This window comes from Falco peregrinus, chromosome 6 (genome assembly GCF_023634155.1).
Source record: "Falco peregrinus isolate bFalPer1 chromosome 6, bFalPer1.pri, whole genome shotgun sequence".
NCBI classification, from domain to species: Eukaryota; Metazoa; Chordata; class Aves; order Falconiformes; family Falconidae; genus Falco; species Falco peregrinus.
In genome coordinates this window covers 59,005,117-59,027,439 of record NC_073726.1, presented here as the reverse complement: position 1 = coordinate 59,027,439, position 22,323 = coordinate 59,005,117, and the positions used below count along the sequence as shown (strand labels likewise).

The 22,323-nt window shown below is 51.7% G+C and overlaps 1 long non-coding RNA gene across 2 annotated transcripts in view; it reads right to left on the bottom strand.

Annotated features, from left to right (window-relative positions):
- Nucleotides 1-20,167, bottom strand: part of LOC114010916 (uncharacterized) — a 50,188-nt gene extending 30,021 nt beyond the window's left edge. Inside the window, exons 1-3 of one of the 2 annotated variants that reach the window (XR_008747811.1) lie at nucleotides 18,924-20,167; nucleotides 18,685-18,741; nucleotides 3,316-3,496 (exon numbers count right to left, since the gene is read on the bottom strand). This is a non-coding gene — a long non-coding RNA (uncharacterized LOC114010916). The remainder of the gene's footprint in view (nucleotides 1-3,315; nucleotides 3,497-18,684; nucleotides 18,742-18,923) is intronic. The other variant, XR_003552619.2, reaches the window with a different exon arrangement.
- Between the last annotated feature and the right edge of the window lie 2,156 nt (nucleotides 20,168-22,323).

Below are 22,323 nucleotides of genomic sequence, written 5' to 3'. Positions count from 1 at the left end.
TCCTTCCCTTCCACCTCCTCTCCCTCAGTGTTTGTGGCTACAGCCTGCCCCCTGTAAAGGTAGGGGAAACCGAGGCACAGCATGGGGGCCTTGCTGGGATTAAGATTCAGAAGATGTTAGAAACAAGGGTTTGTAGGCAGTGTCACTTGGCTTCAACACCCAAAAGTTCATCTTGCTGGGCTTTAAAGTAAAGTCTGCAAAACCCAGACAGCAAACACTCCTCCTTACCACCAGAGACTTGCACATGTCCACACCCAAGCATAAGGCAAGCCACCCTTAACCACCTTCCTGCTCTTTCCGCTCTCCCTGCAAACAGAACTACCTCCCTCAGCAACACAAGCACCTGAGTGACAGATCTGGAAACAGTCCCTGCAGTCCAGCAAGTAAGGGTTTGCATTCTTGCTCTGTCCCAAATCAGCCCCCGCCTCCAATGGGGCTATCTTGGCTCCCACCCATGGTGCAACCCAGTTTTTTGCCAGCATGAGCCTATGAGGAATGGTAACTCTCCTGGGCCTTCTGCAACAGCCATGGGGCCGTGAAGTGATCAGGGCTGGAGAGCAACATTGTCCTGCTGAGACAACCCTTCCCTCCCTCTTCAGTGCAATGCCTGCCCTCCTCCCAGCTGGTGTCATCCTCTCATCCCCACACACACACGATCCAGGGCAGCAAGCAGTGTGCAAGACACCACTCAAAAACCCTTGAGGAGAGCCAGACCGAGAGGTGGCCACCAGCCAGAGAACATACTTGTCTCTCTAGGATCTCCCCAGAGCTGGGAGGGCACTAGGAGAGATGGAGCTACAGAGAGCTGGGTTTCTGCCTTGCCATGCATCACTTCTTAAGGCACCTGAGAGACCACGGTCGTTATAACTCCTGAAAGAGGAGGGCAGCTGCCTGGTGTGGGACATGGCTTGCTCCCTGCTGAGACTGTAATTCAACCTTCTTTCAAACCAGCTTGCCTGACAGGAGGGACTGAAGCAGGCTGGCTGCAGCATACAGTTGCATCTGTCAAATTAGCCAGAGCACACATGATCCGGAGTGCGTGCCAGATGTGGAAGGACAAACAACACTTGAGCCAGCATCAAGCTAGAGTTGTGCAGACAGATAATACCCAACGCAACATAAACATTGCCAGTGCAGAGTTAAGCCAACATTGTTTTCTAAACAAATCTGAAGCAGCAGAGTGAGTTCATACTGGATCAGCATTTTCTACCATGTAGCCACAGCAGTTTTGACCCAGTACCAAGCTCCCTAGAGCTGAATTTATTGTCTTGTCCACCCTGAGCAAGTGCCAAGGCCATGTCCTGAGAGGGCTGAGGAATTTAAGCAATGCCAAATGGCTTCAGAAGCTCCATCCAGGAAGAGCTTTCTTTCTGCAAACTCCCTAGTAATGAAACTGAGTGCAACTGCATGGTCACACTCCCTGCCAGGCCCTGGCCAAGAGGAAGAGTGACACATCAACAATGCTACAGTCACTCCAACACCTGCAACACACATGCGGTCGCGCACACCAGAGGGTGCAAACCACAGGGGAAAAGATCACTTCACAGTATTGTCAGCTGGCAGCAACATCCAGAAATAATTCCGCCGGGGAACGTCAGCCCTTCCCGAGGCTGCCCAAAGCGGTTCCTGCCCAGCATGGCATGCACTGGGGTGTCACAAGGGATGGGAAGCACTGCAAAGGGAGTGAGGAAGGGGTGCTGTTGAAAGGGGGAAAAGCAGGGCTCAGAGGTACCCCAAAAGAGGAAGAAAACCATCCGGCATCACCTGACAGAAGTTGAAGGCAGCAGTTCAGGTGGAAGGGTAAGTGCAGGGGTAGGCAGAGAAAGGGGACTGAGGAACTGCAGCCAGGGAATACTGATGGCAGGGTCCTGCTGTGGCAGCAGGGAGATGCACTGGAAGGCGTATCCTCCTTGCCAGCTTCACCAGGTGGGACCTGGGCAGGAGGGGAGCAACCCATCACCTCCTTCAGGGGATACCACACCAGCACCACTGCCAGGGCTGCAAAGAAGCACAGGCCCTGCCAGCCACTTCCCCTCACAGAAATGCAGCAGCCCCAAAACCTGACTCAGAGAACTTCAGTGTCTGCCAGAGTCTGTGCAGAGCCTGAAACCACAGTCTGACAGGTGCAAACCCCCAAACCTCCCCTCTAAAATCCACTCCTCTGAGGATGCCCTCTGACTGCTGCCCTGCCAGCAGCTTATTGCTTTAGAGTCTTGTTCTAGGAAAAAAACACCTCCAGGCACGTTCACGCTCCTCAAGGGCCAGCAGCACATCTGGGCCTGCCCAGGCAATGGGAGAAACAGCTGCTCCCCACTTCCCTCCTATCCCCATGCTACAGCAGCTTCAGCAGCACAGAGACATGGCATGGAAACAGCTCAGCTGATCTTCCTGCCTTCCCTGCAGAGGAGCTGGGGAAAGGGGCACGGAGGGCAGCCCCAGGCGGCGGGAGGCCCTTTCAGGTGCTCCCAGGAGCTTTGTGCCCCAAAATGGGTCAGGCTTAGCACCGGGCCCCTTCGCTGCCTGTGCAGGGCACACGGTGTTCCGAGCTTATGAAACACACTGTCTCCGGCAGGAAAACATCCCTTCCAGCCAGGCAGGAGCACCAGGGGACAGCAGATAAGCAGTGACAAAGAGCCTGCCCATCACCCCAAAAGCTGTGCCGGGCTGGGCTGGGCATTCAGAGGAGGTACCTGACTAGGAAATAGAGGCCAGCACCCTCCGTGGGGAATCGGGATACCCAAAATATCTGTGAGAGGAGGAAAGGGGGCGGGGTGTGGAATCCCCCCACTGCATGCCCCACTCCCAGTAACATGATGTCCACTCCTGCCCTGCTGGAAGCTGCATCCCCGAGGGGACCCAGGCCAGGGCCGCAGAGCCCAGCCGTGCTGCTGGCCAAGCCAGCCTGCTGCTCCGCTGCAGCAGCGTCAGCCTGCCTGCCCCTTCTCCGGAGAAACAGGGCGGGGGGGGGGGGGGGGAAATGCCACAGGGAGAAGAGCAGACAGGTGGGTGCCAAGGGAGGGATGGGAAAGGAGAGGAACGCACTAGGGATTGTGAGCAGGGGACCCGCAGCGCTTCCCCCTGCTGCTCTGCAAGCAACCCCTCCCTGCACACGTATGCAGAGCTGCAAGGAAAGGGGGTTGGAGGGGACGCAGCAGCTCTCCGTTATGGGGGGGGAGCTGATAAAAGCCTAGATTTTGCTCACAGCGTAGCAGAAACCCCTGCCTTTCCCCTCCCTCGCACCTCTGGGGAACAAGCAATGAGCGGGAGGGAGGGATGGAGAGAGGTGCATGGACATAGGTGCCGAGGTTGGCTTACCTCCCGGTGCCTGTGCTGGGGGTGCCCGCGGGTGCGGGAGGTATATCCAGGGCTTTGCTCTCCTTGCTGAGCGCTGGGAAAGGCCTCTCTTCAGTCACATCAAGGAGTGGCCTGTGAGTAGGTGCTCCAGCTCACCGTTCGATCGAAGCTGCCATGGATTCATTGTGAGCGACTTTGCCTTCTGTGAGGAGGAAAGGGGAGGGCAAAAAAAAAAAAAAAAAAGGAAAAAAACCCACCAGCTTAAGACTTGGAGGGTAGATTCACTTCTTTCTTAGGTTTCCAATGGCAACTGAATATACCACAGATGAAGATCCAGGGTGTGTGTGTGAATGTGTGTGTGTGGGAGGGACGGAGAGATGCACAGCTGCTGAGTCCACAGGCAGTGTGGGGTGTGAGCTAGTCAGGGCTTATCGGCGATTATGGGAACAGACAACTGGACACGGGCATCAGAGCAGACAGACGGACGGATGGAAAGAGACTTAAAGGATGGAAAGAGGATGGCCTGTATGCTAAGAGCCTAGCTGTACCACTGCACACAGAAAGGAGACAGCACCTGGCCCAGTGCAGGGCAAGGTGCTGACAGAGCCGCGCTGTGAGAAGGTGAAGTGTGCCTACACACACGGCCGCACGCACGCAGACATGCTGCCTCCCAGCCCTGCTCACATCACCCAGGCACACCCCCCTGCAAGAATGCTGTACACACACACATGCACACACCCCCCCCTGGCCTTTTCATACCCTCATGTGCATGCCCTTGCATACATCCCCTAAAAATTCAGAGTCCTTCCAAAGGATGAAGTGCTTCCCTTCATCACATACATCCTGCACCCATGAGGCTGCACAGCTGTATTAACATGCATACAAGATATTTCAGACAACCATCACACAACCACATCAACTCCACCCAGCCTGTTCCACCACTCATGAGTACACAGCCAAAATGTCTATATACAGCACAGTGAATACTGACCACTGCACAAATGCATGCTGAATATCTGAACGTATCTACCACACACAAACACCTGACTAGTTATAAGAACTGTCACTGCACAAATGCACATAATTTAATAAGCCTACCTCCATATCAAAGACCAGAAAAAGTGCCACATACACACACACACACACGCCTGTATCAGTGCAAACAGCACACCAGCATATCACAAAGCAGAGATCTATAAGAAAACAAAAGCGTATAAAACATCCTCATGCACTTAGGAACATAAGTCAAGCAAGCACCACTGGCTGCATATCACAGATAAATATACTGTACTTACAAATTGCCTGCAGCATACAAACTCATCACATCAGATACTGTTACCTACCTAACTCAGCCCACACAGAGGCATACCATCCTTCTGGATCCTAAACGCTAGCCCCAGCATCATCAAATACCAGCCATATTCTGTCACATGGAAAACACAAAACTCATCAGCATCCAACACAGGCAGACAAACAAACTACACATGAAATGCAGGCAGCCAGCATCACTCACAGAAAAAAATGCCGCTCTGGAAAGTTATGAAGGTGGAACTCACTTTGGAGACAGCTGTATTATTCTGTGCAACTACACGGGGGCACACACACACACACACACCTACCACCGCCACACCAATGCTGCTTAAACTGCCTCCATCTCTGAGATCTTCCCTTTTTTTTGCACTTTCTCTAGTTCTGCCCATTCTACCATCTTCCAGCAAAGCCCGTATATCTGTCTGCAGACACGTATTGCAGCTTCTGAGGGCAAAGTCTCCAGAGCAGAAAGCCTGTAAAAGCATCCACACTCGTCCCTTCCCCTTTCCTCCTTTCTTCTGGTATTAGATGTGCATAATTTGCATGCAACAAAGAGTGCAAGGTCCCACCAGCCCCAAGTGCTCTGGAATTGGCTGATAGGGGCATCAGGGATGTGACTGCAAAACCTAAGCAAAGTGCATAAACCCTCAGGAAGCAGAGATTTGGGCAGGAAGGTACCAGCTTCCCCAGGCCCCAGGAGAGACAAGATGTAAGAGGTGGGTAAGAAGGGGTGAAAGAAAGAGAGGAAATCGGCCCGGCACCAGGGATGGCACAGTGAGCCCTGTGCCAGACTTGTTTAACAAGCTCTGTAGTGTCACAGCATGATACTGCTAGCAGATGACAGAGAGTGATCAGGGTTCGGCATCAGGGCAAGCACATGTACCTTCGTGCCCCAGAGAAATGGGAGAGGCATGGATGGGAAAGCATGGGGTTTCCAGGGGGGAAGAGCAGCTGGGCTGTTGGTGCAACAGCAGGCACTTGGTGCAGGGGTCTGTACTGGAACCACTGGAGCAGTGGGTACTGGCACAGGTACAAAAAGAGCCCACAGACACAAAGGGGCTGGCATGGGGGTGACTTGGGCACAGGGAGCGCTGGAGTTGCGGTCAGGTCTAGCCCCAGCCACACGGAGGGAAAACAGAGGGAGTCCCGCAAGCTCTTGTCCTGTGCTTTTGGATGGCCACGGGCTTCAAGCACATACAGCCACACCTCAGTGTTAAGTCATGTGCAAGTGAAACATACATTGCAATAGCCTCATCCAGGAGCTCCCTGCCCTCCCAGACATTGCCTGCCCCAGCACCCGGCTTCCACAGCTCTTCACCAAACACCCCCCAACCCCCTTCCTAGTTCATGCAAGTACACCTTCCCCACCGTTACTCAGGCACACAGACTTTCCACTCCCCAAAGCCACCTACTCCACACCTTCCTCCCAAGTACTCCCACTCCCCACACATGGACCACACACGTTTGTGTGGCAGTACAAAAGGAGCCAGGAGAAACATGTGGGGAAGCTCCACGTGCCACCATCTCAACCCCTCCAAACTACCCCCTCTTCCTCTCTCCCTCCACCACCACCATCACCACCATTCACTTTTCAGAAGTACTTTAAAGGAGTAAAAATTTCCTCTCTCTCAGCTAAACTTCCCCATGCACCCAGGCAATTTCAGCTTGCTAGGAACGTCTGTTCCTTGGCACTATGCTCAATTGTACCTGCATGCCTCTTCCCACAAACATCCATTTTGCATTACAGGAGATGAATAATGCAGGCTGAGAGGGGACAAGTGAGAGAGTCTTTTGGACCTCGGCAGCATTTGTACAGAGCAGAGTGGAGGTGCGGTTGCCTCATTTGGTCAAAGCTAACAGATGCTGCTGAACCTGGAAAAGCCACCATGGCCTGAAGTGCTACGTGGGTTAAAATACGGTCATAAGGGCAATTTAAAGAGGCTTTTGGATTCAGGATTTCTAATAGGTGCTGAGAAGTAACACGGAGGTGTCTTGTGTGGATAGGCAAGGAGAATCTTCATCTCTGACACACTTAGCACTGAGCTAAGCAGCTGAAGAGAGCCACTAGTGGAAAAGGGACCCATCATCCTACACTGAACTCCAGACTATCTCCCCCTGTGCTTTAGGGGAATGGGACTGGCTAAACAAAGCAAAAGGGAGCGAGAAAGCAAGGCAAACACGAGCCAAGGGGAATGTGTAAGCATGTTTACATGTGTATATTGGTGCAATGTTCACCTCGTTCATCACAAAGTGATGCATTTTGCCTCACCTTCACCTGCCAGTTTTGTGCTGGCAAGCAAGGACACCTGGAAGACACAAAAACACATGTGTCTCTCAGTGTTGCCACAAGTGAGTCCCTCTGCATAGGATAATGCTGAAAGGGGGCAACATGGACAACGTGTGTCATGTGTGCACATGAGCGTGCAGGAATGTGTGGCATCTGGTGAGCATCTGTGTGTTGCTGTTCTGTATGTCTGCTGTGGGTAGAGGACTCCCAGTATCAATGTAGGAAATGTGTATGTTACATCTGTGCATCCAAGTGCTGTACTATAGGGTGAACAGTGCATATGTGTACAAATCTGTTCTTTGCTGAAAACAACAGTGCATTTGTGAGGTGTCATAGGGAGCAATGTGTCCTCTGTGAGTTGTCTTGTTGCTTGTGTGGCAGCATTTACGCCTCTGTGTGACACCAGTGTGTTACTGCACACCTGCAGCGTGAGCATCCTTGTGAAAGCAATGCTATGAGTATAGCACAAAACTATGGTGCTGCGTGTGCCCCTGGGTGCATGCAGGTTTGCAGGGACAGGATCCCAACCTGAGTGGAACAGTCTGTCTGGCTCCTGCACTGCCTCTCCTCCTGGTCTCTGCTTTTCCTTTCTCACCTTCCCTCAGTTCCCCTCGCTACTGGCAGCAGCATACTCTGCCCTGGGAACCAACTCCCACACACCACCACACAGCAAGGGAACTCCTTTCCTTGCAGTTCCCTGGTATCTTCCCATACCAAGAGCCAGAAAGTGAAGAAAAACCTCACTGGACAACCTGAACTGGATCTATTACCATTCCATGTCCTTGTCACCCATTTCCAAACCCCAGGAACTGCATCACAAACCCACAAAATTTCACCCAAATCCACAAATCTCAACCCCAAACTACAAACCAGATTCATGGCTCACATCCATGCTGTGGACCATCTAAAGCTGACACAGCTCAGGTAAGGCAGCTCAAGGTAACAGAGTTAGGAGACAGGAGACGGCTGTCCCTATAGCCGGGGATATACAGAGGCTCCTGCAGCTACAGTGATACCTGTCTGACTTTCAGTTCCCCGGCCAGAATCACCTACAGCTGGGTTTGGTGTAAAAAACCTTTCGCACCGCTTGAAGTTAGCACAGCTAAAACTCACAGTTCTGGAGCCAAAGCAACACGACTTAGCTGCTCTGTCATTGCTCCCACATCAGAAGGCTAAACTTCAGGCCAGATCCCATATGTACTGAGTAACCTTCAGGCTCAGATCCAAAGCACAGAGCCTGCCCAGTTGGAGCATCTTCTGGGGCAGTGGGACTTGAGCAAGACAAAACCCCAAAACCATTTCTTTATTTCTTTAACCAATTCTGAAGATCACTACCTTCCTCCCAGACACCCTACCCTTTCTGGGGCTGATCTAAATTACTCAACTCCCCAGACTGAAATGCAAACAACTGCCCTCCATTTCAGGCTTTGCTTTTGCCCTGTATCCTACTCCGCACCTATTCCCTTTGGAGAGCAAAACTAGCACACAGGAACCTGATGTGAAAATATGCAGACATTCCCTGGAAGGCTTCACAGGCTCCCAGCAAGACCCAGTTTCATACAGACCAGCATCATACAGTTTTGCCTTGAAAAAGCAGCCTAACACTTGAGCTTCATCTGTTTTGCCTCAACTGCAGTACTGAATCCCTGATACCCCCAAACTTTACCCCACACCGTACAACAAAACAGGCTGGGCAAATCCAGTGCTCTGATCTGCAAGGCAGCAGCAGCCACAACCCACGGTGCAGGTCTCCAGGAGCCAGGCCAGGATCGTCCCAGGATTTTTTTCCCTAGAGAGGAGCCCTGCTCATGGCTAAAGCAGTTTGGGTGACCTTTTCACTGCTGGCAATCACAACCAGGGGAAATAGCCCTTTCTGTTAATATTTAAAGGCTCACCACAAAGAGTGTGGGCCAGCCTCAGCACCTGTTAGGGGCTCTCCCCTGTGCAGCACCACCAGCATCACTACTTCACTCACCCCAGTTCTTCCCTCTCCTCGAGGTCTTTCCCTTCAGCCCTGCACTCTTCTCTTTCCTTCTCGGCTTCACCAGCAGCTCCTGCTGATGCCTCCCCCGTGTCCTGCCCTGCAGCCTCACCAGCTTTCCTGACTCCGCTGGACATGCGGAGAGCTGGACATGCAGAGAGCGAGCCCCTGATTAGCATTCAAGCTAGATTCTCATTAGGCAGAAATTCCCCTCCAGGAGATCCATTAACAGTCCATAAGGTTAACTTAATCCAGCCAGTCTTGTGTGGTCTCTGCCCAAATTCCCTGTTACATTAACAATCTTGAGCCTTAATTAGCATGTGAGGCAGAGGTAGCATTATTAATGGAGATAATATGGAACATTAAGAATAAACAGGCCAGGCTGTCTCCCCCACCATGCATGCAAATCCTCTTCTGTTAGGAACCGGCCTGAGCTTCCCCCATGGGCAGCACATGCTGAGGGGCTGGGGTGCCCCAGGCTGAAGATGAGCCCTGGGGTGTACATTCAGATTGGTTCAGGAGGATGGTGCCAGAGAGACCCTTCATCTGTTCAGAAGAAAGGCTGCTAATGAAAAGATGATGGTATGGCAAGTTCTGCGAGGGAAATCTTTGCACTGGGGGAGGAGTGTCATGTCCCTGGTTAATCCAGCCACACCATCTTTCTGGGAGGCTTGGGAAAGCAAGGTCATGGTTGTGTGACTTTCTGTTCCCTCAACATCTCGATGCATGGTGCCATATGTGTGCACATACACATGATGGGTGTATGCCTGTGAACACCATGTGCAAGGAGGGGGTGTCTGCCTGATGTGGAAGAGGCTGTAGTAGCCTGATGCAGCTGAGGAAGATGCTCTTCATGAATGTCCTTTCTGACCACTGAGCACACCAGTACACTGAGAACACAGTACGGGACAGAGGGAGTTCAGGTGAGGGAGGGAAGCAGTCACTTGCAGAGAACAAATGGACTGGGGCTTCTGCTTGGTGCAGATTCACTGTGTGGTGGGGAAGGGATCGGTCCCTCTTGGAACAGGACAATCTGGTGGCTGGGTGCACAGGTGACTGGTCAAATCAGCTTGGTCAGCCTGGTGCAGACCCTCTCCCATCCCACACAGAGCCAACCATGCCCCAGGAGGAGACACCCCAGGTGAGAGGAGGGGAGAGAGAACTGATGCCGCCAGCAGCAGCGAGGTGCTGGGGCAGCAAAGGCTGCAGCCTGGTCAGGGCTACACAGTGTGCCAGCCAGGCTGTGCAAGGAGAGCTTGTGTGTGGCCAGCTGCCCCTCTGTCACCCCGCAAGCCTGACACTTTCTTCTAAAACATACACTTGCAAAAGCATAAGACAAAACAGGGAAGGAGGGAAGCAGAAGCCAAGCCAAGGAAGCAGAGTCTAACGACAGCACCTCTGGACTGCTAATTCACACCTCTGGCAGCACCCAGCAGGCTGGGGAGGGAGTGGGAAGCTTGCCACAGGGACCTGCGACGGCAGGGAATGGTGTCCTGGCTTGCTCCTGAGGCCTGACCCATGCTGTTCCAGCTGTACATAGCTCTGTTGTGGTCAGTATGTCCCTCTAGGCTTTGCAGAGCGGCTTGTGCTGAGGCAACGATCCCTGAAGCACAGAACGACATCCCCTGTGCCTTGGCCCTAATGCACCCAGCCAGTGCTAAGTAGCCTTGCTTAGCAAAGAACAGTGCTGCAGGCTGAGACTGCTCTCTCCCAGGGCAGTCTCAGGACTGTGCTCAGCATCAGCCCAGCTGCTTTCACGTGCCCAGAGGCACCGTGGGCAGCAGGCAACAACAGAGGCCCTGAGCAGAGCCCAGCTCTCCCACTTCCCAGCACAGCAAACTCCCACTCCCCCAGGCCCACCAGCCAGCCCCTGCCAAATCCATTTGTCCAATCTTGCACTTTCTACTAATCCTGTTGAGCCATCCTTTAAGTTGCTCTGAGGCAGAGATAGAAAATACAACTGATGCTTTAAGGAGCTTCTCCTGACCTTGCTCAATTCAAGATAAAGGGCTTTGATTTAAAATATTACAGTGGGGGTCTGTCACTGATCCATTGCATGGATTAAAGGAAAACAAATATACACAGGATGCAGCTGGTGTTAGGTAAGCAGACAGGGAAGGGAAGAAAGGTTACAACCAGCATGGGGGAGGAGACAGAAGAAAGGAAAGGACAGAAGGTGAGAAGGAAGGCAGAAAAAATACTTTCTCCTTGGCCATCTCCACACTTGACTACTGGAAGAAGAGCTTTATACACACATGGTGTGATACAACACATCCCACGACCTTCCTTGGTTTGTAAGGAAGAGCGAGGCAGCTGCACTGTCCCGTGGTGTGACCAGGCTGGGAACAGGCTGCTGGAACTGAAGAACAGCTCCTTGCCCCATGAGAGGTACCCAGTGGGGAGCACAGACTGAAATCTTGAGGCGTAAATGGCTGCTACAGAGATCTTGCCACCACTGTCTCTCCTTCTGATGCTGTTCAGGCCTTTCTGCCTTCACCCCTTGACCCTTCCTTCACACCTAACATCTCCCTTCATCTCCTCCCCTTGCTGACAGTACTGTCCCTCACTGCCACTGCTGCCTGTCCTGGTCCAGCTCACATTTGATAGCATCTAAAATTTTCCATCACTTACCTCAGTCCCCTACAGCCCTTAATTCAAAGGTTACTCAGAACAGTTTTTCCCTGTAGGAAATATAACAAGGACTACTGAAGGCACCTTCTTCTTTCCCTGTGCCCTCCAATACCACAAGGTTGTTGCACCCCACCAGGGCCTTTTTCTTCCTGGCATGAGCCTGTTTCCTCCCTCTGAACCTATTCTGTTTGAAGACCACTCACAAGATGGCTGATGTTTCTTTTTCAATAATCTTTTCTCCATCACTTTGCTGAGGGTCTCAGCTGGCCACGAAATATGTGAAAACTTTATTTTCAGCAAGAATTTTGTTGATGAATCTCTCAGTCTGCCATAGAAAAACCTAGTTCTGATCTGGGAGCTGACTCTTGGGTATCTCTTTCAAGTGGGTCAAGACATCCCTGTGCTGTGCTTAGACCTGAGAGCCTCCTCATAGGCAGCCTGTGTTCTTTACCTTCTCCTCTACTGCCCATCACAACGGTAGAATATCCAAGCCATATTTTCCCAAGACCTTCATGTCTACAGACTGACCCACCATCAGTCTGCTTATCTGAGTCAGACCTCCAATCAGATCTCAATCACCTCTGGCCTTTCAATTCCCTCACTCCCTCTGTATTGACCAGTCCCAATTCCTGCCTATGCTGACCACCACTACCCACGCTCAGAGAAGCTATCCCCACATCCTGAGGTCTGCTTCAAAGTTCCCCTTCCTATCTTTTCAAGCCTCCTAGGATCCTGCTCAGTCCTGTCTTGATGGCCAAGGGCACCCTCAACTGGTTTCAGAGGTTTTGCCCAGCTTCTTCGCCTCCTTCTACACCATATCCCTGCAGTTGACACAAAAGTCTTCACCTGTGTGTGACCTGGCACAGCTCATCTCTGCGATGTCATTTCCCACTTAGCAATGCCCCATGTCCCTCTGTCACTACAAAGCTGCACTGCTGTAGCCAGGAAAGAGGCAACTGATGGATGCAGAAAAATGAAAGGTGAAGGCTATTGGAAAAGAGACAATAGAGACCATAAAATTAGACAGGTCTATAAAACCATGGATGACACAGGAAGGGTAGAGGGGACAGGTGTTAACTGTCTCTTCCCACCCAAGAATCAAGGGTCAGGAAATTAAACCAGAAAGTAACAGATTCAAGACAAATGACAGGAGGCCTTGCATTGCATGCTGCATGTTTAGGCTGCAGAACTTCCTACTCTGAGATTTTGTGGATGCCAAAACTTTACTTCAAAAATTGGCTAGACAAATTCAGGGAAGAAACAAATCCATAGAGACCTATGTAAGTATACAACAGATCTTCTAGCTCAAGGTCACTCAGCCACACGTCACATCTACAATGGGACAAATAAGCTAAGAGCGTTGAGAAGCACCCCTATGCAGCTTTCCTGTCTTTATGCTCTTCCTTCTTTCAGCCATTGTTGGAAATACTGGACTGGAAGGATCTTGGACCTGGCTCAGTAGGGTCCATCTTATATTCCTATGGCTTTCCATAGCCAGGCTGACCTAGAAGTCATGAGTAAATAGTGACTGTGAGTAACAATATCACTTCGGTGCATTAGGTCATATTGAAGACGGATGGACAAGGAAGCAAACAGAGCCCATTCCAAGAACGATTTTTTTCCCCTCTGCCCTAAAGCTAGAAGGAGGTCTGAGGTTATTTCGATCAGTCATCTCAGTATAGATCCTTGCTGGGCACAACGTCTGTGCTTGAGTGCTAGCCCCCTCGATACCTTGTTCCACACTTTTTAAGACCAAATCCTCTTTTCCTGTTGATAAACACAGAGCCCTTTCAGCAGACCATCTGTAATAGGCCCAGCCCCCTTGATTTCCCTTCCATTTCCCTGACCTGTCTATCACACTATCCATGGCAGCCTCTTCACACTAATCCTTTTATTATGATCTGACTCAATTTTCCTGGCCTGTGACTGCAATGGGGAAAAAAAGGAGGGGTATTAATCCTTCTGACCTTGTTGTCCCAATTCTGGACCATTTGTGACTAGGAAGTCAGAGGAGGGAAGTCAGATCCTCCTGACCCCACATTCCCCATGCCAAGCCATCTTTGTCTGGAAAGAGGGAACCACTCACTTTGGCAGGTTCAGCCTGTAGCCTCCCAGAAAGCTGTTGTGGCAAAGCCCCTTTTCACCTACAGGCACTTCCTACAGGATTGCTTCTCCAGCCAGAGAGGATGGGGAGATGGAAGCAATAATGTCCTGCACCTCCATCAGGCTGTTTGCTCATTCACCCTGTACCACCTCTCTGCTCCCTCAGCAACAGTGTCTGCAGGTTCTCCCCAGCCGTGAGACAGGGAATCAATAAAACATGAAAGACAATCAAACATGTCTCCCAGATTTTCCTGGCAATGCTGCATATGCAGAAGAGGTCTTGCAGATCACTCCACCTCCACCAGTGGCTGAGTCTAGCTTGTGCTCTCCACCCCTTTTCACTACCATGTGTTTCCTTGCTGTAAGCGGTTGCATCTCCATAAACCTGCCAGACTATTTCATAGCTGGTCTGATCACTCACACCAGGAAGCTTGACTGCATCCTCAGAGCCAGTCAAATGTTATTGTCTTTGCTCAGCCTCATCCCATACCTCTGACTTTGCCCATCTTTCACCACCTTAAATAATCTCCTCCTTTCTTTGGTGTTTACAGTCCCCAAATACTGGTAAATTGTTATCGTATCATCATTTAGTCAAGCTCTACATATTTAGTTCTTTTAAGTTCCCCTCTCAAATGGGTCCCTCCAGCCCTTTCATAATTTTTGTTGCTCTTCTCTGAATTCCCTCCAATTTATCACCTTCCTTCAGCTAGCGTAGCACCCAGGTTTGAGTGCCAGGTTTTCCAGACTGGTCTCACTAAAGCCTTGGAAATAACATGAATCAGGCCTCCCTTGTGCTTCAGGATTTGATGTTTCTGAGTGTACTTGAGTACACAGATGTCAGGAAAGCTAACTCAATTCATACATGTGGCACCAATACAACCCAAGACACTCAACACACAGAACCTCTCCCCAGGGAGAAGCAGCAGCAGGTTCATGAGTGGTGGGCACTCCTGAGGTGACTGCAGATGGGAAGGAATGGCCCCAGCACATCAGCTGGGTCAGCAGAGGATGGATGAGCCTCACCATCAACAGCAGGACAGACTCTTCTACTGGGTTTTGATCCTGCACCTATCTCCATGGCAACTGGTGCTATGCTGTAAGGCACCATGTAGCCACTGTGTCTACCCAAACCAGGGTTGCATGGGAAAGACTCCCAGCAAGAGGCAACATCTAGGAACCCAGCCCTTCAAGTCATTCACACCAACCTGGCTCCTAGCAGCTTGTTTCCCACCCCTTAGAATACTGTGGGAAGCATGATAACTGCCCTTCTCTCCTTCTGTACCTCAGTTGGTCAGCTGGAACTGGGTTTCCTCTTGGCTTACAACTGTTGAGCAAATGAGGTCATTTCTCCTCGGTGACAGAAAATTATTTGGTCAGTTCTCTCCATGTGGAAAGCAGTTCATCTCAGGCAATGGCTAAGGTACCCCTGAGCTCCCAGGAGACCCAAAGAACTGCTATAAGCCTTTTAAAAGGAGGTCAGGGAACGGCAAAGCAAGCCACAAAACTAACACAGGCCAGGGAGCACAGGAAAGCCAGGACACAAATGCAGCTCTATTAAAGTGAAGCTGTACTGCTGCCAGACCATCTCGCCACTGAAGCACATGCAGCAGCAGTCCCACAGCCATTGTCACCTCCAAAGTGCCAAGCTTAATTCATCTGGGACCTTAAAGACAGCCTTTGCCTGGTTCACAGCTGCAGGAAACTGAGAGAAAGGGCTGGAGGTGGGTCACAGAACTTTGGTCTGCTCCCTGAGCTTTGCAGTCTCCCCTTCCAGCTCAAAAAGAGGACTTCATCTCCTCTGGCACGGGAGGTGGCTCCCGTGCATTCAGCCTGCCTCCCTTCAGTGGCTCAACTCTATGTCCTCCCTCACCCCTTTTCCCACATGGAAACACATAAGACACAGCTCTGCCCCTGCAGAACCCCAAAGAGAGCTCAAACACCCACTGCCACTCAGCATCAGGTCCCACCTGGACAAACCCCACCAGCAGAACCCACAGTCCTATCTGGGAAGCTCCAGCTTTCCCCATACCTGCTGGCAGCCTGGGATCCCTCACTGTTCAGGACAGCTCTGGGCCTCTGTGGAGGAGAAAAGCAAAAGCCCCTCTGTTCCCAGGAAAGGCAATTTTCCTGGAGCACATTTGCTTAGCACTGAAGCTGCTCCTGTCCTACTCTAGTGCCAGGGCATGGGTGAGGGCTGCAAGTGTGTTTGGGGGACGTTGCATCCCATTCCCAGAGCAGGGTGCCTCTCATCAGCTCACAAGAGCATGGGGACAGAGGTGTTCCTTCCGCGTCCTCTGCCCTTCCTTACACTAACAGAAGAAACAACTTAGCCGAGGCTGACACAGGGGACCAAGGGAAAAACCACAGTATTTGGGATGAGGGAGAGAGCAGCCGGACCTCTCTCTCTCTCAACGAATGTGCTGATATTTTCTGACACAGCTGCTGACAGCACTGGGAGGTTACAACAGGCCCTGATGTGACCACTAGCTTTTTTCCCAGGTGAGCAGTGCTCTCTACTGCTCTTTAACAGGGTCAGGTAAGCCAGCTGCACTCTGCCTGGAGCTGCATCTGACTTCTGACATGACCCAGGTAGGAACAAACATCACAGACACCATCACAGCTATGCTTCCCTCTCTCCTGCCTTCCCCCTCTGCCTGTGATTTTTACCTTTTCTATTTTAACCGCAAGCTGCCCCCCAGCAAAAACTACGCCTCCATTCGCCCCCCTTTCCCAAACGCCCTCTCTACCCTCCAAGCGGCTTCTGCTCCACAGCTTAGCTTTGCACTGGCGCAGCGGATCAGACAGCATATTCCCAAATACCCACTTTGCCTGGAGCTGGGTGAAGAGAGGGAAAGGCCACGCATCCACAGTTCTTCCCTTGGTGTCGTAGTTTTTGCCGGGGGAAGAGCAATGAAGGCAGCTTGCTTCGTACCAGCAAATCCGCATGTTTGTGGGTTGGATGCCCTGAAAGCCAACCAGTTCCCAAAGGAAAATAATGGGGTGAGGAGGATGGCAGGTGGGGAAGGGGCTGGGTGCGGGGGAAAGGTTTTTAGGCTGGGAAATCGGTGGGATTGAAGTGGCTGTTTCTCACCCCCGGCACTGCATCGGCACCCCTCCACTCCCTGCAGCTTCCTCACTGCTGCTGGTACTGTCTGCACAGAGGGGGGAGGCAAGAGGGGGGCTGTATTTAAATATATTAATAATGCATGCTCCATGCAAATGAAGCTTCCTTTGAATATTACATTAGTGATGCTGTCAGGCTGCGCTTCCCGGGACCCAGAAGTGATGGTGTGTGTGGGAACTGGAGGGGGGGGAGGGGGGGGGGGAGGGGGGGGCAGGGATGCAGGCCACCAGAAATTCCCCCATACCCTGGCACAGCCCCCTTTCTCCCCCTGCACCCCAGCTCCCCCACACCACACACACTCCCACTCCCTCCCACCTCCCAGTGCATGACAAATTCCTTGGCTCACAGCATGCAATGCAGCCAGGTTCCCCAGTCCCCTAGGCCCTCTCCAGGGACATGGACCCCCCATCTCCTCCCCACTCCCTACATAATATTTATCTCCCTCCCCCCAGTCTCAGCCATCATCTCCCAGCTCCATAGCTTGGTTTATAGCTCCCTACCTCCAGGGTGGGGAGAAAGGTTGTGCTCTCCAGCCTTTAGGGGAAAGAAGGGGGAACAGCTCCTAAGTCTGGCCTGCATATATGCACCCACTGTGTGTGCACACACTGGCCCCCAGCAGCGGATGCTTGCACGATCCCAGAGTGGGTGCCAATGGACCGTGGGCTGTGCACGGCTGCAAGAGGCACACACCCGCAGCGCACGAGCGATGCTCTCCTCCCCATCACCAGCACCTCCTTCCCTGGGTGCTTGCAAGGATGTTTGCAAGCATATTGTTTGTGCACAGCCACCCCCACCTCCGTACACATACACACATGCAATACACACACATGTGCTCACATGCATGCACACAGAGTTAGGGGGGAGCCACACCAGCAGACATATGAGACAGCATTGCAAACAGCAGCTCCCAAATGCGCTGCCTGCTGCAGCATTAGCAGATTCATGCTGCCTTTCCCCAGCCAAATCCAGGCTCTGGAATGGGAACAGCAGCAGCTGTGCACTCCTGCCTGTCCTGGGATGAGAATAGGATGCGTCTGTTCATGTCTTTCCCCCACCCCCATGCCTCCTCCTTCCCCCTCCTCTTGCTCCCATTCATTCATTCAGCTTCTCCTCCCCCCATCCTATGCCCCAAAGCAGGAGGATCCTTATGCATAAATATGTGGGCATGCTTTCTCTGGTGGAATAAATGGGCACGCAGACACCCTGCAAGCAATGCATATACACTTACGTATGCATTCAAGTAGCTGTCCTGGGCCCCTACATAAATATCCAGCCACCACCACCACATGCACACTCACACACCCGACAGACACCACGCAATGACTTTTCTGCATCCAGTCAGCCTCTCAGCACAGCAGTGTAAAAGCAGAGCAGAGATTTACTCACTCCCCTGCATCCAAACCAGGCGAATGTTCACACACCACACACACACCAGACACACACACACATCACTGTCTGCAAAGGCTCCCCGACAAAGTTTGCAAAGAGGCAGGAAGCAGGGGGCTGTGGGATGAGGCTGTCTCCTTCTCCCTCCCATAAGTACAGGCAATATACATATATGTCTGTGTATCTATAGCTCTATATACACATGCATGTATGGGGGGGGGCGGAATATACATATAGCTATACCTATACACACGTATGTATACACACACAAAGACACACACATATATATACATACACATACATGTATCCCCTCCTCTTGCAAGGTCTGGATAGAAGCAGACCAGTCAAACCCAGCTGCATGCAGCAAGCCCTGGACTTATTCAGCATCCCGATCCTAAGTGAGTGCACACGCACGCGTGCACACACACACACACACACACACACACACACACTCTTATTGGGGGACCTGTCTCCAAGCCTCTCTCCCTCCCATCACCCCATGTGGGCATTATCCCCCCCACCCCACCCCCCATCCCCCGGACACTTCCTCATCTCCCTTGCACTCACCCCTTGCCTTCATCCTCAGATCAGAGACATCCACCCCCCAGGGAGTGCATGCACGGGCTGGAAGAGAAAGGCAATCCATCCATCCTGTCCTTCCCCCGCCCCGGTCCTCCCCCTCCAATCTCAGCCGCTTCTCCGAGAGGCGACAGGGATGACAACAGGGAGCCGAGGACACACGAGGCAGCTGCACAAGGACTGCACACAAAATTGTGTCACACACGTGCACACACATGCACACATACCTGCTTCTGGAGGGGCGACTGCTCCCTGTTTCCATACGGGGCATGACAGAGGCGAAGTGGAGGCACAAAAGACCCCTGTCTTCAAGCAACTTGCAGCCCTGCGGATGTGTGTGTGTGGGGGGTATCCCCCACCTTGTGTCACCGCTTGGAGCTGTGCTGTCCCCTGCCCCACAGCTGTCTCATTCCCGGCTGCACCTAGGCAGCACTCCCAGCCACGCACACACGCGAGCACGGCAGGCGGGGATGGAGCAGCAGTCCAGGCAGAGCACGCACAGCCGGAGGATTTGCTGCCTTCGCCGCATCCGCATCACTGGGGGAAGAAGGCAGAGAGGGCTGTATTGGCATTTAAAACGCGAGTGATTAATTCGCCACAGGCTCGGCTGATAGGACTCTGGGACCAGAGCCGGCACTGCTTCTCCCAGCTGGGAAGGCTGTGACAGGCGAAGGTCCCTCTCCCATGCAGCCAGCTCTGAGCTCTCCTTGCCTGCACAGCCACAGCCACCGCTCGGGTGCAGGCGGAAAGGGGTGGGCCTCCACCAGCGACATGAGCACACATGCAACAGCTGCTGGGGAACCGCACACACACACAGACACAATTTCCTTGCAACAGCTGCTGAAGAGCTACACACAACATAGAACAGCTTCCCAGGAACACACACACAAGCGAGAGCTGCTGGGGAATCACACACACACACACAGAGAGGCTACAGCTTCTCAGAATCAAGACACACACATGAAAATACAGCAGCTTCTAGGAACAATATAGGTACAAGCAACAAGCAAGCCGAGCAGCTACATACACACACATATTCATGCAACAGCTATACACCTACTGACACAGGTATGTGCAACAGCTGTGGGAAACTATACCTCGATATGTGCCCCTGCGGTATTTGCTGAGAAAATTGACACATAAAAATGCAACAGGAGGTGAGGAAAACCTTTCATCCACGTATAAACACATGCATGCAGCTGCTCGGGGGAGAGTGTCTTTCACACACCTCCCCAAATCACCACACACAGAAATACAACAGCTCCTCAGAAACCACCTGCAACCACATACCCTCACATGCATAAAACAGCTTACTGGAAGACCTTCCACCTCCCTACACACAAACCCACACATGCCATCACTGATGGAGAACCTGCTCACAAGCAGAAACAATCATCCATGTGCACCAGGTGCTGGGGACCCAGCCACAGCTCAGCCCCCAAATACTGCACACAGGCAATACCCGCTAGGAAACCACCTTACCAAACACAGGCTGACTCTTAAGAAATTACTCCCCAGCCCCTTCACAGAAAGCACAAACATACAAGACACCTAGACATAAATAATCCCTGCACAGACACGCAGACCACAACTGAAGGGACATGATGCATCCCTTGCACTCACCGCAGCTGTGGAGGGACTGCCTGTCTCACTTGGACACACGCAGACATGCAACAGCTGCATAGAAACTTAGGAACATAGGACGTTGGATGGGAGCTGGCTGCCTGGGATGTGCAATCCAGTCTCCTGCTATTCCAGGCAACCACATCATATAATCTTGCTCAGAAACGTCTCAGAGGTCCATCCTAGTGCTGTGAGACTATTTGCTCCCTGCTTGGAGGCTGTTCTGGCCCCTGGCTGCTCTGGTGTTGGAAACCTGCCCCAACACCTACATTTACTCATGACCAATTCACACCCACATTTCTTGTGCCAGCTGTATCCTTCACATGGCACACACAGACATCACAAGAACAAGTGGAAATGCTCTGAAACCTCCACTTGCAGCTGAACAGACACCATCTGCACCCTTGCCTCACACAAATATACACACATACAACAGCTGGGTGAAGACATTCCCTTCAGCATAAATATCAACATGTTTGCAACAGCTTCTAGGAAAATAGATGCCTAACCCTGGCACCCACAGCACTCACATGCACACAGGTACAGACATACAAACGCGTGTAACCTCTGATGGGAAACTAACAACTTTCTTCATGCAGTCCAAGAACTGCAGAGGAATTACTCTGCCACACACACACCACTGCAAGCAACATTATTGTTAAATGTGTTATACTGTGATGTCCAGTTGAATTTAAAGAAGCTCAACTGTGGGCCCAGCTCCCCATCCTGCTAATTACTGTAGAAGTACAGAACATGACATTACCCCATCTATCTCACACCTGCAGATCTATAGGGGGGTGGTGAGCTCCTTTGATTCCTCTGCACATTTTTCCCTCTGGTGAAAGAGGAATAACCTCATGCAAATCGAAACCCAGCAAGTACGGGACCACCCCTAGCCTTCTCAGGTACACACAACAGCCTCAAGGACAGGACACCAAACTCACACGCACAGAGGGTGGTGGTGGTGGTGGGGTGTGTGTCTGCAAACAATCAGTAGCCCTACGGGAATGAGTTGCCTCCCTCAAAGTACAGGCAACAAGTGCAAATGGCCAATCTACCAAACTAGCCCCCAGCATCACACACATCACCTAGATGGCATGAAGAAACAAGTTGATCCACCAGGTGCAAACATACAAGGTCATCAGCCCTTTTGAAAATTTATATCCTCTTTTACTCTAAACCTGCAAACCCAAGTGGGAAAAAATACACAGACACACACACAAACTCCTCAGAGAGACAGGAGGTGAGCAGCTCAGAGGACACTTCTGGATGTTCCCTGGACCATCTGTAGATGTCTGTTTCCAGTGGATTAAATGTCAAAGCTACTCACTCCACCTGGGATGAGAAAGAAGATACAGGTTCTAGTTTCCTTGTCTTTATCACTTTGGGGGCTTATGACCGTGGGGGTTTTCCTCCAAGCTCTTTTGAAGCTAAAAGCTAAAGGAACAGAGACTTGCTTCCATCTTTCTCTACCTCCTCCAAGAACAGACACTATCTAATCTTGGGTGTTGTTGAAGTAGGAGAAAAGGTTTCCAACTCCAAATTAATGCAGGATCTGCTCCTGCTTGAGTTCCTCCAGGATCATCTTGCAGTCTGTTCAGGAGGAATCTCCCAGAGGCTATCCGGCTGGCACAGATCATTCTGGACTCAAAAGTGCTGGGGCAGGATCCTTGTGCTGTCAGGGCCTGTGGGGATCAAACGGTGCTTGCTCATACTCCCACTGACCCAGGAACAATACTTCAATCCAGCAGAACAGAACTGCCCTGAGAGACAAACAGAAGCAAGCCCCGCATCCCCAGGGAGGTGGGACATTTGGGTCCTCGATCTGATCCAAAGCCAGGCCCCCAATGCTTATTCATCCCATTGTAGATAATAATCAGTCCAGAGGGTACAGAAGCTCACCTCCATGTTTATTTTTCAGAGGCTCTGACCTTGTCAATAGCCCTGGAAAGACTCTGTTTTTTGTTACTTCGCAAGTTTAAAAAAAAACAAAACCACAACACT